We start from the raw sequence: 23,647 nt of genomic DNA, 5'->3' as shown, positions 1-23,647 counted from the left end.
TTTCCTTCTTTTGCCACCCCACAGCATGTGGAGTTGCTGGGCCAGGGATCAGATCTTAGTTGCAGTTGTGACCTACACCACAGCTGTGGCAGTGCCGGATCCTTTAACCCACTGTGTCGGGCCAGAGATTAAACCTGGGTCCTGGTGCTGCAGGGATGCTGTTGAGCCCATTGCGTCACAGTGGGAACTCCAGTCCATTAATCTTTTGAATGCAGACACCATTATTTTCCATGTTTAATTTGGTAGGACTTTCTTCTTCTTATGGATGAATAATATTCCACTGTGTAAATGTGCCACATTTTTCTCTCAACATTCTCTTGTCATCATGCACTTAGGTTGTTTCCATGTCTTGACTATTGTGCATAATACTGTAATGAACATAGGCATGTAGATAGCTCTTTGAGACAGTGATTTAATTTCCTTCAGATATATACCCAGAAGTGGAATTGCTGAACCATATAATAATTCTGTTTTTAATTTTTTTTTTTTTGTGACTGCACCCATAGCATACTGAAGCTCCCAGGTTAGGGATCAGATCTGAGCCACAGCTATGGATCCTATTAGCCCATTGCACGGGGCTGGGGATCAGACCCGTGCTGCCACAAAGACAATGCTGGGTCCTTAACTTTCTGTGCCACAGCTGGAACTCCTCTATTTTTAATTTGTTGAGGAACAACCCTACTGTTTTTTGTAGTGCTGTACACTGTACCTTCTCACCATCAATGTACAAGGGTTTCCTTTTTTTCTACATCCTCACCAACCCTTTTTAATAAATATCTTATCATTTTAATGACAGCCATTTAAACAGGTGTGAGATGATAATGCATTGTGGTTTTGATTTGTATTTCTCTGATGATTAGTGATGTTCATCACCTTTTCATGTGCCTATTGTCGGTTTAAATACTGAATGCTCTTGGGATCTTTTTAAGTTGCTGTTAATTCCCATAGCTAGAGCAGACATGTAAAAAATTTTGAACCAGAGATTTAGAGTCAAAAGACCTGGATTTACATTTCAGCATTGCTGCTTCCTAGCTGTGTCTCTGAATTTCTCAGTACTTATCTGTGAGATAGATAGAGTATGTCTCACAATGGAAGTACATTGTTACTTCTAAAGACTGTACAAATAGTAATAAGAATAGTGGTTGCTGTTATTATTAAGATAGCATTTTAAGGCGAATCTTCCTATCATCCTTTTAGCCTCTGACAGTTTTCCATTTTTTTTTCCTTGTTGGCCACCCTGTGGCATATGGAGTTCCCAGGCCAGGGGTCAGATCCGAGCGAGCTGCAGTTGTGACCTCACTGCAGCTGTGGCATCACCGGCTGGGGATTGAACCTGCTTCTCAGTATTCCAGAGACACTGCTGATCTTATTGTGCCACAGCAGAAACTCCCAATTTTCAATATTTTTGGGGGTTTCAAGATCCAGTTAATCCTTGGCATCTTAATCCATTAAGCCTAGAGAAACTTGTTTTTGGACATTCCATGGGTGCTTGCAGAATTGTGTGGCCCAGAAACATACCATTTTTCTAGCTTATTCAGGTCCTAAGAATGCAAATATTAACTCATTTTTTTTCCAGGAAAAATGCTTTCCCCCCTTCACTGAGAATTGGGAATTAAACACATTAATGGCAATTAGTACTTGAGCCAGGAATTCAGGTTTTGTTAAAAACTACAATTGACACTTGCTCCTGGAAGAGAGAGTGAAAAATGGTCCATAAAGTTTCTATTAACTTCAAAAGCAGCAACCATCTGCTGCAATCCACAAAGCTTCAGGGTCTACCACGGAGAAAGAGAGTGATCTCGATAAACTAAGAATCCAGCTGCAGTTGTGTCCACAGTCTTTCTAGTATGGCACTAAAAGACAGAGAGGAGAGCATCAGTTACAGCAAATACTTGGGGAAATATTGTAAAGCAAGATGTGAACCCAGTATTATGCTTTAGACTGAGGAAACGTGAAAGGACATTCACCTGAAACAGGTGCTGCCAAATGCATTTATTTCACAAATGTTATTTCAGTTTCTCCTCTTCTTCATCTTTCTCCTCCTTTTTCTCACCCTCCTCTTCTTCCTCCTCTTCCTCTCCTCCCCCCCCACCCCATTCCAATTCTCCTTCTTCTTCTGGCCCCCTACCATAAATATTTGAGTAATTCATTGTAGAAGTTTGTATTTATACTCTTTAGAATTGTTTGCCAATAGTCGCTATTAAAAAAACAAAACAGAGAAACCTTTCCCAAACATTGCTGTGGTTTTCTTAGTTACATAGGTTTCCTTCCCAAAATTCAGGGGAATTCCAGACCCGTTTGCAATTAGTTAAGGACTATATTTCCTTATTTTTATTAATTTTATATAAAGTGGGATTTATCAGTAGAGCATTCATTGACACTGACTTCAATTTATTCTGATGAAACTGACTGACATCTGTGTGTGCTGTTCATCAGTCATAATTTAAACCATTCTTAATTGCATTAAATGTAAATTAAGACATTCAATTTCAGCCATTATTTTTCATAAAACACTGTGAACTGAGTTTTAGTGGGTCACGAGATCTTACATTCAAGATAAATAGGGTAAATTCAAAACTTACCATTGATGTTCATATTTCACCCTTTGTCGACTATTTCTTTTGTTGCTTACTAGATTGGAACAATTAATTTGCTCTTTGAAGAGATGGATGGCTAAAGGTCTAAGATGTAACTGAAGTTTTTAATGAATGATTTTATCATTTTTAGAGCTTCCTTGTGTTTTAAATATGTGATTTTTAAAAAATCCTTAACTGTTTATCTAAACTAAATTATAATTTGAATTGAAAGTGCTAAATTAGGTACTCATGCCTTTAAATCATTTAAGAATTTAGAATTATGTTTTCTTTAAAAAATCACCTAGCTATGCTTATGTAAAATTTCAGCACTATGGATTACATATACTAATGTCAAATTAGCAACATCTTTGATATAGTATATACTATATGACATAATAAGGCATAATCTCATCTATCCACCCTACTTGGCAAGTATTTTTTCCAAATAGTTATTCTGGTTTCATTTGTAAGCAACTGTCCCCAAAGCCCAGTATTCTCCCCATTGAATGAGAACAATCATCTTTTAGTCCAATAATGATTAGAATGACAAGGATAATCATTAATAGTAAATAATAATAGACATTTGCATGATATCTTTTCATGAGAAAAACATATAAATCCGTGGATAATATTTACCCCAAGGAAACATTCAGATAGAACAGCCCGTGATGGAGAGCCTAAGAGAAATCAGGCCCAAGTGAAAATTGTGTTGTTTAGCAAGTATTAATTTCTAACAGAACGAGGCATCAAATAGCTACAGCTGTAAGATTGGATTTGGTTGGGTTTCCTGTTGCTTATTTTTGTCTAGGGAGATATGGAAACACTTTTATGTGTAGTGTTTTTGTTTTGTTTGTTTTGTTTGTTATGTCTTTGTCTCTATATTTACATTACTGCACACTGGATTATTTTGAGAAAGAAAATTTCCCAAGATCTTCTGGATCTGTCTATATGTGGAGGCTATATATTGTACTGTGCAACCACCCCACCCCCGCCTCAGAATATTTAGATTTAATTTGAGAGAACACTCTGCTGCTGCTTACCCTAGTTGGTTGTGAAAGATTTCCTTCGGTAACAAACTAGCTAGGACTTTGCCATGTCATTAAGCCCCTTTACTTTCCAAATAAAAGTTGGTCAACAAAGAGAAGAAAACTGTCTCACTTGCCTAAGTCACTCATGTAGTAAAATTTTATATGACTATTACATATGACATTTACATTCCCATGTCAGTTCAACTGATGGAGAATGAAGTGTTGCAATAAGTCTGGAGATGGGTAGTGATGCAATCATCCTACCAGTTTCTTGCTATTAATATATGTCTCTTATTCATTTTTAAAGATAGCATAAATGAGAGTACTGAATATAAATGGCTTTTGTAAGTCATTCAGGTCAGTGAAGCATGTCATTGTTTGCAACCTGAGCTCCATGAGAGCACTGGCTGGTTGATAGGCACACCATATATTTTTCTCATAAATGAAAAACACAAACAATATTCACAGTGTTTAATGAATATTATAAAATAATACAATGTGAGTTTCCATAGAAAAAAACTAGTTACATATACTTAATAGTGTGACCTTAGTATGTCATCTTTAGAACATGTAAAGCCCATATAGAAAGGCATTGTATAATTTATTTCTCCAGATGTAACATTAACAAACATTTTATTATGATTTATTTTTTGGCTCCTTGAAAGATGAAGTAAGTTCTTTAGTATTAGCATTGCTAATGATTTTAATGAGGCATTAAAATGTTGCAGTATTGTAGGAACATTTTTCTTTTTTAACATTATTTCATTAATATTTCACAGGAATTTTAATGTTAAATTGATGAAAGAACCTGAGAGCATAATCCGCAATGTGTCAAAGTGCTCAAATAGTGGGAAAGAACCCGAGAAAGGTAGAGCACAGTGATATGGGGAGGTCTGATGAGATGTCTCTGCCTGGAAACACTCCATGACATTACAGTCTGTTGTTGCTGAAATGAAGACAAAACAATTTTATTTTCTTGCTCAGAGTTTTTCTGCCACAGTCCACAGAAATCTAGCACACATAACATATACTGTTTGTGCTCCCAGAATAGGTGTGGGGAAGCCAAACACACAGAAGCTTTTCTAGGAGAGCACAGTCTGTTGATCGACTTCTGTATTTAGAGTAACCTTCCTTGTTGGATGTTTACAGTTTGAATCCTTTCTGCTAAATACTATTTAATAATTTCTAGTGTTTTCACGGCATCTGAGAGTATGCAAAATGCTTTCATGAATATTATCTTGTTTAATCCTCACAAAGACCCTTGTGAACTATGGGAACATTAAGGGAAATCAGCTTCTCCCCTAAATCATAATACTGGTATTGGGAGTTGTTATTTTTATAATTTATAGTTAGCACCAAGTGACCACTCTTCAAGGTATATGGACCAGAGGAAATAGGGACCAGAAATTTTGTTCCCAGCTAGCAGAGTTATCATGTATGAGTCCACAGTTCAGGAAGAGTGGCTAGCTTTATTTTCGGCACTTGAGAAAATTTGAACCAAGGACTAAGCAACCTTTGCAGCTGTACAGTGGAAATCTTGGCACAAAGGGAAACTGTTCTTGAATAAATTCTCCAATGTCAGGCAAAAATAGCCCATGTCATGGTTTGGCCTCAGCAGCTGCTTTTTCTGTCTGGATCAGAGTATGGCAGAATCATATTCTGGCTGGACAGTATCACTGTCTTGTATATTTCATTACCCGTAAGCCTGATCTTGCCCTTAGGCAGCCTTTGAGGCTACACTTTAAACCTCCATACACCCAGAAAGCAATGTTTTTATCACCTCTTGCTTTAGAGGAAGTATGTACTGGATCTTTAACATGGTCTGTAAGTCAGCATAGCTCGCCTAGACTCATCTCACCTGGGGGTTTTAAGTCCAAAAAAACACCTTAAAAAAGAGCTTTTGCACATGGAACCAACTCTTTTTTTATGCTCTAGGCAGTGATTTTCAGTGTGGTCCATGAGCCCTTCATACCCAAGTCCCTGGGGTGGGGTAGGGGTGAGGAGAATGGGGTACTTATTAATACACATTAATGCACATTCTTAATTATGTGCATTCTTGGGCCCAAATCTATTATGTCAGGCTCTCTAGAGGGAAATTTGGGGAGTCTGTATTTTAAACAAGATTCTTAGGTGATTCAGAATAGCAGCAATTCCAAGTCTTGATTTTTTTTGGGTGGGATAGGTGGTTTAGGGTATCTGTATCACATTTACTTCAGTACGTAATTAATCTATAAAGATGCCACTTATAGCTTACTAAAAATAGTTCCACTCATGAAACATTTGCACTGCTCTTTGGAATGAGAGGTTTATACCAACTCTTCAGGGTTGCCATGTTTATGAATCAAGTAACTCTGTGATAGTTCTGTTTCAACCCTAGTGTCAGCCAGCTGTTTTGCAAATGCATAGATGGTAGTTGGTTGGCTATAGTGGACAAGGTAGGAGTTCAGAATTTCTTTTCCAGTGGTTTAATAACACCTATCCAAGAACCCTAGAAGGTGTACAGAGAAGACTGAAAACTGAAATGTAAGCCAGTCAGTTATCCTGTTTGTTAGCTAATATAAAAGCTTCACTGAGGGGGAGATGTCTTCATACATTGGCTAAAATTAAATTTTGGTTTTATCTGTGGATTTAAGCATGAAAAATCCAGAGCTATTTATTACTTGTTCTAGTAGAGCCACCACTAAGTATGTGGAAGCCAATATGGCTATAAATGGAGCAGTGGATTCTGTCTATCTCACTTGTATTTTAGCATTTTATTTTATTTGTCTTTTTTGTCTTTTCTAGGGCCGCGTGCACGGCATATGGAGGTTCCCAGGCTAGAGGTCTAATTGGAGCTTTAGCTGCCGGCCTATGGCAGAGGCACAGCAGTGTGGAATCTGAGCCGCATCTGCGACCTACACCACAGCTCAGGGCAATGCCCGATCATTAAACCACTGCGTGAGGCCAGGGATCAAACCCACAACCTCATGGTTCCTAGTCAGATTCGTTAACCACTGAGCCATGACGGGAACTCTGTATTTTAGCATTTTAGTGGCTCAAGTTTTCAGCGAGTTTGGCCTAAAATATGAAATCTGGCTCATGTGCTACCATATTGGACTCTCCTTTGAATGTTGGAACTTATTTTCTTTTTCCCATTGACATGAGCTGATAGAAGTGTCTCATTCTATCACATGGAGTGCCATTTAACTCTAGTGACTTCTGATGCCCCTCAGATCATGCTGTCAGGAAAACCAGCCCCCTAGGCCTGAACATGTGCTCCGACTTTGATTGCAGTCAATTCACACACCCTGAGGTATAGTGGGCCTTGGTGTCAGAAGTGTGTCAGAGGAAGTATACAACATGTAAACAGGATAGAAAACAATATAAACAGGATAAAAAACAAGCCACTTAATACTCTGACATAAACAAATATTGATGTCTACTTTCAAAAGCATATTCTTTTAGCCCCTTATGTCCTCCACTCCACTGCCAACTAAATCACATACATACTCACACACTCTCACATAACTCCAACATACTGATTTAACACATTTCTTTCTTTAAAAAAATGGCAGCAAGGCCCCCAAAATAGTGAAAAGGAAACTCTCTAATAAAATATATGTGTTGTCCTGCATTAATGCCCTTCAAAATGGACGGTTTGACTCAGTGGGGATTTTATTTGTCATAGATTTTGTTAGGTACTTATCAGTGAAACTAATATTTATACATGTAGAGTCATCTAAAGAGTTATGTAGTGTCAATATGAATAGAGATCCAAAGAGGCCTAAAAGACATACAGGAAAGTGAGTAGAGAACAGGTGCCTTTAATAAACAAACACATAAAGATTAATAAATAGAAAATATCTTCTTAATACTAGACAGATGATCTAGATGGGCACTAAAGCCTTTTCTGGTGCTAATGTTCTGTGATTCTATGGTGTATTGATTAAGAAGTTAAACTTTGGCAAGACTGCCAAAGTTTTAATTTCCACTCTTTTTTTTTTTGCTTTTATTTTATTAAAATTTTTTAAATTATAGTTGCTTTACAGTGTTCTGTCAATTTCTGCTATACAGCAAAGTGACTCAGTTATATATACATTCTTTTTATCACATTATCCTCCATCATGTTCTATCACAAGTAACTAGATATAATTCCTTGTGCTATACAGCAGGGTCTCATTGCTTATCCACTCCAAATGCAATAGTTTGCATTGACTAACCTCAAACTCCCAGTCCATCCCACTCCCTCCCCCTGCCCTGGCAACCACAAGTCTCTTCTCCGTGTCCATGAGTTTGTTTATTTTATGTAGATATGGGTTCATTTCTGCCATCTATTGGATTCTAGATATAAGTGGTATCATATGGTATTTGTCTTTCTCTTTCTGACTGACTTCACTTAATATGAGAGTCTCTAGTTCCACCCACGTTGCTGCAAATGGCATTATTTTGTTCTTTTTCTTTTTTTTTTTTTAGGGCCACACCCATGGCATATGGAGGTTTCCAGGCTAAGGGTTGAATCGGAGCTGTAGCTGCTGGCCTACGCCGCAGCCACACCAGTAAGCGATCTGAGCCGTGTCTGCAACCTACACCACAGCTCACCACAGCTCTCCTTGACCCACTGAGCAAGCCCAGGATCAAACCCGCCACCTCCTGGTTCCTAGTCTGCTGCACCACAATGGGAACTCCTATTTTGTTCTTTTTTATGGCTAATATTCCATTGTGCATATGTACCACATCATCTTCACCCATTCATTTGTTGGTGGACATGTAGGTAGTTTCCATGGGTTGGCTGTTGTGAATATTGCTGCAGTGAAAATACGTGTGCATATATCTTTTTCAATGAAAGTTTTGTCCAGATAGACGCCCGGGAGTGGGATTGCTGGGTCATATGGTAGTTCTATATTTAGTTTTCTGAGGTACCTCCATACTGTTTTCCATAGTGGTTGTACCAATTTACATTCCTACCAACAGTGAAGGGAGGATACCCTTTTCTCCATACCCTCTCCAGCATTTCTTATTTGTGGACTTGTTAATCATGGCCATTCTGATCAGTGTGAGGTGGTACCTCATTGTAGTTTTTCTTTGCATTTCTCTAATAATTAGTGATGTTGAGCATTTTTTCATGTGCCTCTTGGCCATCTGATATCTTTGGAGAATTATCTATTTAGGTGTTCTGCCCATTTTTCAATTGGATTGTTGTTTTTTTTGCTATTGAGTTGTATAAGTTGTTTGTATATTTTGGAGATTTAAGTCCTTGTTAGTTGCATTGTTTGAAACTGTTTTCTCCCATTCTGTAAGTTGTCTTTTTTTTATGGTTTCCCTTGCTATGCAAAAGCTTGTAAATTTGATTAAGTCCCATTGGTTTATTCTTGCTTTTATTTCTATTGCTTTGGGAGACTGACCTAAGAAAACCTTAGTATGACTGATGTCAAAGAATGTTTCACCTATGTTCTCTTCTAGGCATTTGAGTGTGTCTTATGTTTAAGTCTTTAAGCCATTTTGAGTTTATTCTTGTGCATGGTGTGAGGGTGTGTTCCAGTTTCATTGATTTCCATGTGGCTGTGCAATTTCCCCAGCACCACTTGCTGAAAAGACTGTCTTTTCCCCATTTTATATTCTTGCTTCCTTTGTTAAAGATTAATTGACTGTAGGTGTTTGGGTTTATTTCTGGGTTCTCTGTTCTGTTCCGTTGGTCTGTATATCTGTGTTTGTACCAGTACCACACTGTCTTTGACTGTGGCTTTGTAATATTGTCTGAAGGCTGGGAGAGTTATGCCTCCTGCTTGGTTTTTGTTCCTCAGGATTGCTTTGGCAATTCTTGGTCTTTTATGGTTCCATGTAACTGTTTTGATTTTTCATTGTAGTTCTGTGAAAAATGTCATGGATAATTTGATAGGGATCACATTGAATCCGTAGATTGTTTTGGGTACTATGGCCTTTTGAACAATATTAAATTAATTCTTCCAATCCAGGAGCATGGAATATCTTTCCATTTCTTTGAATCCTCTTTAATTTCCTTGATTCATATTTTATAGTTCTTAACATATGTCTTTCACCTCCTTGATCAGGTTTATTCCTAGGTATTTAATTTTTGTGGATGTGATTTTAAAAGGTATTATATTTTTATATCCCTTTTCTAATGTTTCATTGTTAGTATACAGAAACACAACTGATTTCTGAATGTTAGTCTTGTATCCTGTTACTTTGCTGAATTCATTGGTCAGTTCGAATAGTTTTTGGGTTGATTCGTTAGGGTTTTCTATAAGTAGTATCATGTCATCTGCATAGAGTGACAGTTTTAACTCTCCTCTTCCAATTTGGATATCTTTTATTTTTTTTGTTTGTCTGATTGCTGTGGATAGGACTTCCAATACTATGTTGAATAAAAGTGGTGAGAGTGGGCATCCTTGTCTTGTTCCAGATTTTAGTGGGAAGGCTTTTAGCTTTCTCCCTTGAGTATTATACTGGCTGTGGGTTTGTCAGAAATGGCTTTTATTATGTTAAGGTATGTTCCCTCTATACCCACTTTGGTAAGACTCTTTTTTTTTTTTTATCATGAATGGATGTCGGATTTTGTCAGATGCTTTTTCTGCATCTGTTGAGATGATCATGTGGATTTTGACTTTTCTTTTGTTAATGTGGTGTATGACGTTGATTTGTGTATGTTGAACCATACTGGTGTACTTGGGATGAATCCCACTTGGTCGTGGTGTATGATCTTTTTTATATGTTGTTGGATTTGGTTTGCTAAAATTTTGTTGAGAATTTTTGCATCTATATTCATCAAAGATATTGGCTTATAATTTTCCTTTGATTATGGTGTTAAGGTGATGGTGGCTTCATAGAATGTCTTTGGGAGTGTTCCTTCTTCTTCAACCTTTAAGAAAAGTTTAAGAAAGATGGGTATAAGTTCTTCTTTGTACGTTTGGTAGAATTCCCCTGTGAAGCCATCTGGTCCTGTACTTTTGTTTGTAGGGAGTGTTTTTATTACATACTCAATTTCATTTCTAGTGGTTGGTCTGTTCAGTTGATCTGTTTCTTCTTGATTCAGTTTTGGGGTGCTGTATGTCTCTAGAAGTTTGTCCATTTCTTCTAGAATGTCAAATTTGTTGGCATATAATTGCTCATAGTATTCTCTTATGGTTTTTTGTATTTCTGCAGTATCCATTGAGTTTTCTCCTTTTTCATTTCTTATTTTATTTACTTGAGTTCTTTCTCTCCTCTTCTTGGTGAGTCTGGCCAGAGGTTTGTCAATTTTGTTTACCTTTTCAAAGAACCACCTCTTGGTTTTATTGATTTTTTTTCTATTGTTTTTTGAATTTCTATTTTATTGATTTCCTGTCTGATCTTTATGATTTCCTTCCTTCCTCTGATTTATGTTTTGTTTGTTCTTTTTCTAATTCTTTTAGGTGGTTGAGTTGTTGATTTGAGATTTCTTTTTTTTTGAGGAAGGCCTGTATGGCTATGAACTTCCTTCTAAGGACTGCTTTTGAGGCATCATACATATTTTGAATGGTTGAATTTTCATTATCATTTGTCTTGAGTATTTTTAAATTTTCCTTTTGATTTCCTCGTTAACCATTGATTTTTAGAAGCCTATTTTTTGTCTCTATGTAGTTAGTTTTTTCTCATTTCTTTTCCTGTGGTTGATTTCTAGTTTCATGCCATTGTTGTCAGAGAAGATACTTGAAGTAATTTCTTTTTTTTTGGTCTTTTTGCCTTTTCTAGGGCCACTCCTGTGGCATATGGAGGTTCCCAGGCTAGGGGTCTAATTGGAACTCTAGCCGCCGGCCTACGCCAGAGCCACAGCAACGCGGGATTCAAGCCGCATCTGCCACCTACACCACAGCTCATGGCAACGTCGGATCCTTAACCCACTGAGCAAGGCCAGGGATCAAACCTGCAACCTCATGGTTCCTAGTCGGATTCGTTAACCACTACGCCTCGACGGGAACTCTCGAAGTAATTTCTATACTCTTAAATTTGTGGGAGTTAGTTTTGTGCCCCAGTGTGGTCAATCCTTGAGAATGTTCCATGTGCACTTGAAAAGAATGTATGTTCTGGTTTGTTTGGATTTAATGTCTTGAAAATGTCAATGAAGTCTAACTTTTCTGTTGTGTCATTTATTGTCAATCTCTGTTGCCTTACTGATTTTCTGTCTGAGGATCTGTCCATTTAATGTGAGTGGGGTGTTAAAGTCTGCTACTGTTATTATATTTCTACCAATTTCTCCTTTTATGTCTGTTAGTATTTGTTGTATGTATTTGGGTGCTCCTATATTAGGGGCATATATATTGACTAGTGTAATAGCCTCTTCTTGAATTGATCCTTTTATCATTATATAGTGTCCTTCTTTGTCTTTGTTTATGGCCTTGGTTTTAAAGTCTGTTTTGTCTGACATTGCAACCTCTGCTTTCTTTTGTTTTCCATTTGCATGAAATAATCTCTTTCCATTCCCTTACTTTTAATTTATGATGCGTCCTTTGCCCTAAATTGAGTCTCTTGTAGGCAGCATATTATAGGCTCTTGTTTTTTTTTTTAGTCCAGTCTTCCACTCTATGTCTTTTGATTGGAACACTCAGTCCATTGACATTTAAGGTAATTATTGAAAAATATGTTTTTATTTCCATTTTAAACCTTTTTTTCCAGTTGATTCTATGTTTCTCCTTTGTTCCTTCCCCTTTTTGGTTGGATGATTTCCTTTTATTTTTATGCTGTGTTCTGTCTTTTTAGTTTTTGTGAATGTATTGTTAGTTTTTGATTTGTGGTCACCCTGTTTTTCAAATATGTTAACCCCTTCCTATATCTGCTTGCTTTAGCCTGATAGGCTCAAACATATTCTTAAAAAAAAAAAGAAACTAGATTTTCTTACTTTCCTTCAACACATTTTATGATTTTAATTTCTGTTTTTAACATCTTTCATGTTTATCCTTTTGCTGTTCCTTGTGTTTATTGTTGCATTTACAATAGTTTTTTTTTCCTTTTTTTTGCTTTTTAAGGCCGCACCTGCGGCACATGGAGGTTCCCAGGCTAGGGGTCAAATCAAAGCTGTAGCTACTGGCCTATGCTGCAGCCACAGCAATGCAGGATCCAAGCAGTACCTGCAACCTACACCACAGCTCATGGCAACGCCAGATCCTCAACTCAGTGAGGCCAGGGATCAAACCCGCAACCTCATGGTTACTAGTCAGATTTGTATCCGCTGTGCCACAGCAGGAACTCCAGTTTTTTTCTTTTTGATCTGTATACTGGCTTATTTAAGTCATTACTTTCCAATTTGATTTCCTCCATCCTGTTTCTTTTTACTTCTTTTTTTTTTATTTAAAGGAGCCCTTTCATTGTTTCTTTTAGAGTGGGTTTAGTATTGCTGTATTCTTTTAGTTTTTGTTTGTTGGAGAAATCATTTGTTCTCCCTATTTTAAATGATATTCTTGCTGTGTAGAGTATTCTAGGCTGCGCATTTTTCCCTTTTAGAACTTTCAATACGTCTTGCCACTCTCTTCTGGCCCTTAGTGTTTCTATAGAGAAATCAGCTAATAGTCTTATGAAGGTTCCCTTATAATTAATACTTTGTGTTTCTCTTGCTGCCTTTAGAATCCTCTCTTTAACTTCTGCCATTTTTATTGTAATATGTTTGGTGTTGGCCTGTTTGAGTTCAACTTCTTTGGGCCCATGTGTGCTTCCTCTATCTTTATATCTGCTTGCATTAGATTTGGAAAGTTTTTAGCCATAGTTTCTTCAAATATATTTTCAATCCCCTTTTCTTTTTTTTTTTTTTCCTTCTGGAATCCCTATTATGGATAGACTGACCTGCTTTATATTGTCCCATTGATCTCTTATATTACTTTCATGTTTTTTTGTTTGGTTTTTTTGTCTGGTGTCCTGATTGGGTGATTTCCATTATTTTATCTTCCAAGTCACTAATTAATTCCTCTGCGTTATTCGTTCTGCTCTTCAGTGCCTTTAACTCAGCTTGTGTATCTGCAAATGATTTTCTAATTTTTCTTGGCTCCTCATATTTTTTAGTTCCTTTCTAAGGTAATCTGCAGATCAAAATCATCAAAATCATCAAAATCATAAAATGTGTGGAAGGAAAGTTCATATCTGCTCTTACTTCCTTCATATTCACTCTTAATTCCTAAAGTATTTTCACCATCTCTGTTTTGAACTCGATGTCTGTTCACCTGTAGAGGTATGTTTTCTTGTTTGCTTCTTCAGGGGAATTCTCTTGTTCTTTTAACCGGTAATGGTTCCTGAGCTTCATTTTGCTTATATTTTTCGAATTCGTTGAGTTTAAGGAAAACAACTACTGTAGTCTTGGAGGGCTATTTATATGTAAGAGTGCCCCCTGAGTATTTTATGAGGGCTTACTCTTTATTTGTGACATGAGGGCTGCTTTTGGTTTGGATGCTTGCTGTCTCTTTCCCCAGTGTGTTCAGGCTATTATCCCTGTGATATGGTACAATGTGTGCTTCCAGGGAGATGGAGACAGTGGGCATTGATGGTAGCCAGTGCCTGGTTGCTGGGCCCTTAACAGTGGCAAGGACCTGCAGGAAGGTGGTGCAGGCTGCTCTAGTTGCAGTGCCCTGGGAAGGTGCATTGACCCTCGGGAAGCCTGTAGGCAGCGCTTAGAGTGTTTTGCAGTGGCAATAGCAGGGTGTGTGCATTCCCAGGGGAGTGAGAGCAACAACAGGTGGTGCTCAGTTGCATTGCCCTCCTCTTCGCCAACCTCTGACTGGGGCCACAGGTGGTGCCTGTTCACAGACCCCTAGTGGTGGCAGGCCACACCTACCTCTGGAGTCTGAGATGACTATGGTGGTTTGCCCCCGCTGCCTGTAGATCATGCAACAGGTACCTAGTTGCACTTAGCCCATGCAGTAGGTGCTGCCACCCATAGCCCTGCCCTCCTCTGAGTGTTCACATGTACACAGAGAAAGATATTCATGTGGTGGTCCACCCCTCCTCCTCTTGCCCTGCTCAGCAGTGGCACCTTGCTTCTCCTGCAGGCCTAGACTCTTCCTGCGTTCCCTTGACTGCCATGCTCCACTTCCCAGCCCTTGGCACATGGCTCCCTAGCCCCTAAGGTTTTCTCCACACAGCCAATCCTAGTTCTCTCCCCAGAACTAACCTCCAAGCCTGAGTCTCAGTGCCTAGCCCCCTTATGAGAGTCTCAGGCTGTGGTGTCCCAGGAGGTAGTACTAATGGTCTGTGTGGCGCTCTCTCCTTTGCCCTTCTCAGTCCAGCTGCTGAGCTTTTCTTTGAGACTTTGAGGTCCCTCTGTCTTGGCTGATCTAACTACCAGATATGTGGCTTCCCAGGGTATAGGTTCCTTTCCTCTTTCACAGCTCCCTCTCAGGAATGCTGGTCCTGTCCTGATTCCTTTCTCTCTCTCTCTTTTTCCCTTTTGTTCTACCCAGTTATACAGAGGGTTTCCTGCCCTTTTTGGAGGTTTAAGTTCTTCTGCCAGCTTTCAGTACATATTCTGTGCGAATTGTTCTACATGTGGATAGTTTTTGTGTGTGTGTATTTGTGGGAGAAGGTTAATGCCACATCTTAGTTCTCTGCCATATTGATCCCACCTTCTGAATTTTAGCTCTTTCACGTGTAACTGTGTAAGCATGGTGAGTTACTTAACCTCTCTGTGTTTGTTTCCTCATCTAATCTGCGTTTTATGTTGAAACCCTCTAGGCATATAGCCCTAGACTAGAGTTATGGTAAGGGAGTGGAAAGGACTGTTCAGATGTGAAAAATGTCTTTAAAAAGCAAGGAAACTGCTGATAGATTGATTATAGGGAACTTAAATGAGAGAAAAGTCAAAGATTACTTCAGAGTTTCTACTCTGGGAAAGAAAGATGGATTAAAGGAAGGTGTGCTGAGATAAGTTGTGAGCCAGTTGAACTTGAGTAGATGGCAGTTCATTTAACAGTGCATGTCCTAGAGCCAAGTAGAACCTGAAGACTGGAGTGCAAATCAAAGGCAAGGTCTGGAGACAAAGATTTTGTGGTCACTGGCATAGAATTGGTAGTTGAAGCCATTAGAATGAATATTCCACTGGGGAGAATAAGTGTAGAAAGAGGAGGGATGAGTGCCTAGAGCAGGACTTGGTACAATAACTATCCACTGGAGAGAGAGAGAGACAGTAAAAGGATTTCAGCCAGCAAGGGGGAAAAAGAAGTTAGGCCACTTAGAATGATGGAACTTAACCATAGCCATAAAGTCTTAATGGGACGTACTATGTGTATAATATGAATTTATTGGAAAGAGTACAATTTAATGATTACATTATTACATTGGTTGTCCAGTGGTTCAAGTGCAAGGATTTGAAGTGGCAGACTTGTGAAATAAGAACACTAGGACTTGCTAGGTCTCTTTTAAGGAAATGAGTAAAGTTCCCAAAGGAAGGAACATGAGAAAGAAAAAAGTCACTTTAGGAGTTCTCTTCATGGCTCAGTGGTCAAAGAATCCAACTAGGAACCATAACATTGCAGGTTCGATCCCTGGCCTCGCTCAGTGGGTTAAGGGTCTGGCATTGCCATGAGCTATGGTATAGGCCACAGACGTGGCTCAGATATGGCGTGGCTGTGGCTGTGGCATAGGCCGGTGGCTACAGCTCTGATTAGACCCCTAGCCTGGGAACCTCCATATGCCGTGGGTGTGACCCTGAAAAAGACCAAAAAAAAAAAAATCACTTTACTATGTAGTAGGTGCTATCTTTTGCACTTGTTATATTAACTTGTCTAAGTTATTTCATCTTTACAATTACCCCAAAAGGTAAATAGTATTATGCACCTTTTATGGATGAAAACAGTTTCGGTATTGGCCATCTATATATCTTTTTTGGAGAAATGTCTACTCAGGTCTTTTGCCCATTTTTTCCATTGGGTGATTGGCTTTTTTGCTGTTGAGTTGTATAAGTTGCTTATATATTCTAGAAATTAAGCCCTTGTCCGTTGCATCGTTCAAAACTGTTTTTTCCCATTCTGTTAAGTTGTCTTTTTGTTTTCTTTTTGGTTTCCTTTGCTGTGCAAAAGCTTTTCAGTTTGATTAGGTCCCATTGGTTTATTTTTGCTCTAATTTCTATTGCTTTGGGAGACTGACCTGAGAAAATATTCATGAGGTTGATGTCAGAGAGAAATAGGTGAAGTTTATATCCTTTGAATTACTACGTGTTCAGGTGAAGAAATATGGGGAACATTATATAAGGAAACTGAATAGTATGTGTATGGGAGTGTTGGTTTTGGTGAGCTTGCCTGTAGAACTGTCTCAGATGAGGTTAAGGTCTAGCATGTGGTTTTGCTGATGAGAGAGAAATCAGAAACTCCAAAGTAAGATTTCTGAATGTTAGAGGGGTCATTCACCTGTGAAGTGGAGATTTAGGAAGCCAGCCAGGCATTAATGTTAATGATAAAATTTGCTTTAAAATTTCATCAAACTAGAGATTGCTACCATGTTGTAGTCATGTATGTATCGTTCATTTAAATTCACACATTCAGCAAATGTGTATTGTACACATATGTCAAACACAGGGCTAGGTAAAGTGATGGTTATAAAAATAAAATACTTGCCCTTAAGGAGCTTATAGTCTATTGCAGGAAATGAGAGAATATCTATTAAACAGGTAAGAACAACAATGACAGTTAAAAAAAAATGCACAAATGAAATATCAGAAAGAAGTTCAAGGAAGGAGGAATTCTTGGGAGAATCAAAATTGCTTTAGAGGAGATATCATTTGAGCTGAGTCTTGAAGAATGAGTAGGATTTGGTAACTTATAGATATACCACTAATGTGTTTACTAATGTGTTTCTTTGTATGAATTACTCTCATCTAAGCTTAAGCAAGTAACCTGTAGATTTAGAAGGCAAAGTTCCTCTCTGTTTGTGTTTTTAAATTGCATGCTTGGAACAACCTTCAGTGGTTAAGACAAAAAGACACATAGGCCAGGATATTATATTTTGTCTCTAAATTTATCTTTTTCTAAAACCATTATCATACCATTTTGTGTTTTCTTAGAAGGAAAAAATTTGGAAATATGCAATTTTCTGTTGAAGACATCATTAAGTAGCAGAATTTATTAACAACTGTAGTTGAACCAAAGGACACATCAACTGATTGTTAGTTCCCTGCCACCAAATGAAGATATATTATCAGTATTTGTGTTAAATATTCCATTTTAACAGTGCAGATACATATTCATTAGCAGGCAGAATAAACTTAGAGTTTGCACTTTGCAAATGAGTGTTATTTTTATGAAGTCAGATCAGATTTTAAAACTTTGCATTACCTCCTGCATGTAATCTCAGAGTCTGTCATTCACATGTAGAAAACTCACTTCTCTATTTAGCCTGTGGTTGGTGAGAGATAGACATTTACTGAGCCCCTCTGCCCTTGAGCTGTTCCATTAGTGCATGGAAAGCACCTTGCAGCCTGTGACAAGCGCAGCAGATCGGCACTAAATCAAAAATCAGTGCCAGCCAGGGATCTAAGCCACCATGAAGGTCACAGCCATCAACTGCATGCCATCTCAATCCAAACAAAACACATTGGATACAGGGGGATTTTCACAACTCACAATAGGTGACAGAGACTTCATGTTAGAGTAATCCATAGCAGTGAAACCGGGAACTGACCTTTTACGTACTTTTGAGTATTTAATCAAACTTTGATAAAGCTGGAGGTAATTTTGGTAATAATTTACATTTTAAAACAAAACTTAAAAAAACTTCCCCAGCATGGTGTTCATGTAATCAGGATTTTGATGAAAAAATTATTTTTTGTTTCTGCTATTCATGTGTGCTTTTAAGAAGCAAAACCATTAGAAACTTTATATAAAAATAGTTTCATTTGCTTTCTTGAAATATGTGCCATTGACCCGGTATGAAATGAGCAATTTTTATGTTAAATTACTCAGTTTTGCTTATTCTGACTTTTTATAATTGGCATTTATATTGGATAGGAAATATTAGAATAGTCTTACTTTGGTACAACTTTACCTTCAGCAACCCAGTTCAGCTGAATTTGAGTCTGCATATTAATAGGGCTTATTTACTGTCCATTGAAGGTTTTGAATAATATAAACATGATTTAAATGTTATAGATCAAAATCCCTTTTCACCTTTAACTCAAAAAAAAAAAAAAATCCAAGAGGAAAAATGTTTCAAAATTAAATTATAAATCTTCTCCCTACTTGGTGGGTTTTCTTTTATGGCATTCTGAGAAGTAATTGCCCAGGTTAATAAGAAGTATTGCATAGTCAAGCAAACTAAGCCAGATTTTGCTAAATTAACTTGGAAAATGTCTGTGCTTTACAAAAATGAAAAGCTTACATGCAAAAATTATTTTAAAAGTTGAACTAGCATATTAATGTGATATAATTGAATTATATCACGCTGGTGTGGAGGTATTGATGAAATAACTGACAAGGGATATATACTTTATATATAACATAAGAGGTATACACCTTATTCTTAATAAATTAGCTTTTTTGGGAGTTCTTTTGTGGCACAGCTGGTGAAGGATCTGGTGTTATCACTGCAGTGGCTCAGGTCGCTGCCATGCCACAGGTTTGCTCCTTGGCCCGGGAACTTTTACATGCTCTGGGTGTAGCCAAAAAAAATTTTTTTTCAGCTTTAGTGACAAAGCAATGGATACAGAGAACAGAGGCAAAAAATGAAGTATTCTTTACAGTCTAATCAGGTTCACAATGACCAAGACTATTTTGAGAATATGCCACTTTAGAAACAAGTTATTGGGCCCAACTGGCTCTACCATTAGGTGAATTCGTGGTTAATTTACACTAGCTGGTGAAGTTTCATGAAACTGTAAAATCAAAGCAGCCCAGAAGGAGTGTATGTAATGGAAGAATGCCATCTGCTGGTGAACCCTATCAAATCCATATTTAATTAGGAAAACCTGAGAACACAAGCATTGCAGATGAGGAAGATTTAAAGTTTCTGGAAGCATTTTTTTTTCTTTTGAGAAATCTTCTCTCATTAAGCTGATGCCTACCTTTGTATACATTATTTATTTTAAATTAACTTGATTACTAATATCATGGATCACTAGTCAGTAAAGCCTTGAAAGGAAATGGGCACAAAGGGCTTTTTCCTCCTTTTTGCCAATTTACAAAGTTTTTGTATTCATCATTCATCAGTAGTCAGCCAGTGAGTCTGTTCTATTTAAAAGCTCTGGCTTTTCACTTAATGCATCCCATCTGTTTCTGAAATAAATTGCAATAATCCGTGTTTAATTTTAATCAATGTATTACTAAATATGCAAATTATATTAAAAGCCGTGGGTTGAAAAAGCTTTCATTTGTAAATATGGTAGCTTAAAACAGGAAGCATATCTAAAAGCCATTTAGCTACAGTAGCCTAACTCTAACACTGTAGCTGATTTATAAAGCAGATCACAAGTTGATCTTTCTCCCACAAGGGGATATGTAAAACTGTTGCATATCAGATTTTGTTAACATCTGATGGGCTAGTGCTAACAGTGTAAGAGACTCATACATCAGCAACCATGTCTTTTACATTTAAATTAAGGTAATCTTATTCCATTCTACATCTTTCTAATTTTTTTTCTTTTACACAACCTCACACATGAATTTGCGTGATTGGTTTATGAATCACAGTTAAAGCAATTTGAGCAAGCCTTTCAATCAATCTTAAATTTTTAGTGTCTAATTTACTTGTGATTTGCATAATTAATTGTGGAAGGGATCCTTTGGGAGTCTCTTTCCCCCCTTTACTTTTCTACCTTGTGTCTCATTCACTGACTAGATGGAGTAGGAATGATGCTGGAGTGATTTCAGGCCTGCTAGATGACTTTGTTAAGAATCCAGAAATTCTGTTACAATGCTCTGTCTGATCTGGCAAGACTAAGGGTAAATTCTGAAAATTAAGTCTGCTGTCTACAGAGCAGTCCATTAACATGGCTGTTGCCGAATTCTGTGTACTTTATCAAGCAGTCCTTAAAAAAGAATTTCGTAGTTCTTTCTTATATACATGTCATGAGTGTATAGAAATGTGTATATAATCATGTTCATGTTATTTACTAATTGTTGTACCAGTGTGGGGATATTAACTAGAGTACAGCCTAATCAGTAGGAAGCTGCAACAAAGTTTCAGGGAATTTTGCCAGCCTGTTATTAAACAGTCATTATTAAAATTAAAATCACAGAAACTTACATTAAAATAATTTATACTAAAAACAAAGGTAGTAAATGCTCAAACACCACTTCCCAATTATTGTGCTCCATCTTATTGTAATTTATGCCCTAAAGGTTATGGTGAAGATACTAAATAATTATGTGCTACTGGGCATTTCTTCCCAACTTCACATTTAGTAATATCAAATTGGTAGTTTGTAATTGGCTGTAGTGGGAGTATTTACACCAGAGAAATTAGCAAATACTACAAATCAACCCTCTACCCCGATAGAACTGGTTTGTTAACCGTCTATCAGCATACCACTCTCTTTAATTATAGTACACAGCAACTCAATGTATGTTCTCTGTAAATTATTTTTGAGCTCTTCTAAGAGTAATAATAGTTTTCACAGACCTTTTACAAAAAGCAAAATATATATATATATTTGACTCGCTAGGGAACCTTAGTCCTAAATCTTGTTAAACTTTAAATATTAAGTTTTTCCTCCTAGTGTAAAAGATGATTTGGAAAAAAAGAAAATTATTTTTTCAGTGGCTTCATTATTTTGAAAGTTATCATATATTCATAATTTACTTAGCAGTTTGCTTCTTGCATATTAATTTACCAGGCAGTTTATTGCTGAGTTTAAGGGGCTTCTAAGCAATATCTGGAGATTGAATGTGGTAGGAAACTGGTTTGTGGAATAAACTCACTGCAACAATATAAATAGTAGAGTCATGCCAAGAAACCATTTTGTTAAAAATAAATTTATTTCTTAGAGTTCCTATTGTGGCTCGGCAGGTTAAAGACCTGGTGACGTAGTCTCCGTCAGGGTGTGGGTTCAGTCCCTGGCCTCGCTTGGTGGGCCTCAGATTCAGCTTGGATTGATCCAATGTTCCTGTGGCTGTGGTGTAGCCCTCAGCTGTGGCTCTGATTTGACCCCATGGCTGGGAGCTTCCATATGCCACAGGTGTGGCCATAAAAAAGGAAAAAAAACCCTTATTTCTCTATATAGATGATTTTTAAAATCATACCTCAGGGTGCTTAACAATTAATAAAAACAAATTAAAAGCCTCAGCTTGTGACCCAAGTTCATTTTCAAATGGGAAGCAACCTCAGCTCATCTTAAGGGGCTAAAGATGTAAAAGTGAGAGCAGCCCTGTCCTCTGGGGAGTACAGCCCAGGCCAGCAAGGCTTTTCTGGTGAATGCATCAATCTGCTCTGCTTCCTTAGACCCTTTGGTGGGTCCAGACCAGTCCCAGACTCCCTGGGAAAGGTGACCTCTCTGCTTTTGTCCTACCCTTATGTAAGAATTTTCTAATTTCAATTTCCTTTTTTCTGTTCTTCTTGGTTTTACACTCAATGATAAGAAATAACTCATTATTCACTAAAAATGTAACCATGGTAAATTTTCCTCCCCCAAACAAAGATAATTCAAGATCTATGATATTTTACTTTAAAAAGGTCTGAAGAATAAAATTTTGATGATTATCCATATGTCTACTCCTATCTTCTTTAAAAAAAGAACATTTGAGGCATACTATATATGCCTGTCCTTTCCCTTGCCTCCATTATACTGATTTGAAGATTTATTTGCTTAGTTTACTTACACTTTTTAACATATTTTTTCTTTTATGCAATATATTGATTCTGCATGCTTTAGCCTTTATATAAAGAAAATTATACTGTATATATTCTTTTGTGACCTTATTGCTTCTACTATGAATCATTAATTTTCATCATCATATTGTATTCCATTGTATGGTTATACTATGATTTGTCCATTCTACTGTTGGTAATATTTGAACTGTTTGCTATTTTTAAAATTATGAATAGGTGATTATACTATGAATATTCTTATATATGTGTTTTGGTGCATGCATGGAAGAGTTTCTTAAGGTACACACCTAGAAGAGGAATTACATACCTCTGACTCTACTGGGCAATGCCAAATTGTTTTCCAAAGTGATTATACAAATTTGTACCACCACCGGTAGTACATGTGTCCTAGTGCCTCACAGTAAACTTAATACTGTTAGAATTTAAAATTTTGGCAAACCAGACACAGTGAAATATTACTCTATTGTGAGCATCTTTCATTTTTTATGCTTTTGGCTATCTGTACTTTTTCTTTGTGAAATGCTTATTCACGTTTTGTTTTCTATTGGGTTTTAGGTCTTTTTCTTACTGATCTATAATGATTCTTCGTATATTCTGGGTACAATTTTTTGGTCACTTAGTGGTTATTACAAATAACGCCCAGTGTGTGGTTCATCTATTTACTCTTTCCATGCTTTTTGTTTTTGTTTTTTTGATAAACAGTAGTTCTTTACTTTTCCCTATTGTGTGCAGTGCTACTTCTGTCAAAAATCAAGTCTATTTCTGGGCTATTTTATTCTACTTGTTATTTTGTCTATTTGTGTTGCCAATGCCACTGTATTGATTGTTCTAGCTTTATAATATACCATCTCATATCTGGTAAGGCACATCTTATTTTTTCTTTCTTAAAAATGTGTTGATCCTTTTTTTTTTTCTTTTTTCTTTTTGGGTCCACACCTGCAGCATATGGAGTTCCCGGCCTAGGTCTTGAATTGAAGCTGCAGATGCCAGCCTATGCCACAGCCATAGCAATGCTAGATTTGAGCCACATCTGTAATTTGCACAACAACTCGTGGCAATGTTGGATCCTTAACACACTGAGCAAGGCTGCATCCTCATGGACACTGTGTTGGGTTCTTAACCTACTGAGTCACAATGAGAACTCCTGTTGATCCTTTTAGAATCATCCTGTTTCCACAAAGAAATCTTTTTAGGATTTTGATTGGAATAGCATTGAGTCTTTATATCTTTATGAATTTAAGTCTGCCAACCCATGACTATGAGATATATCTCTTAATTATGTAGTAGTTCTTTAGT

Source organism: Phacochoerus africanus, chromosome 4, assembly GCF_016906955.1.
Source record: "Phacochoerus africanus isolate WHEZ1 chromosome 4, ROS_Pafr_v1, whole genome shotgun sequence".
NCBI lineage: Eukaryota > Metazoa > Chordata > Mammalia > Artiodactyla > Suidae > Phacochoerus > Phacochoerus africanus.
Note: the sequence above shows the minus strand (reverse complement) of the source record.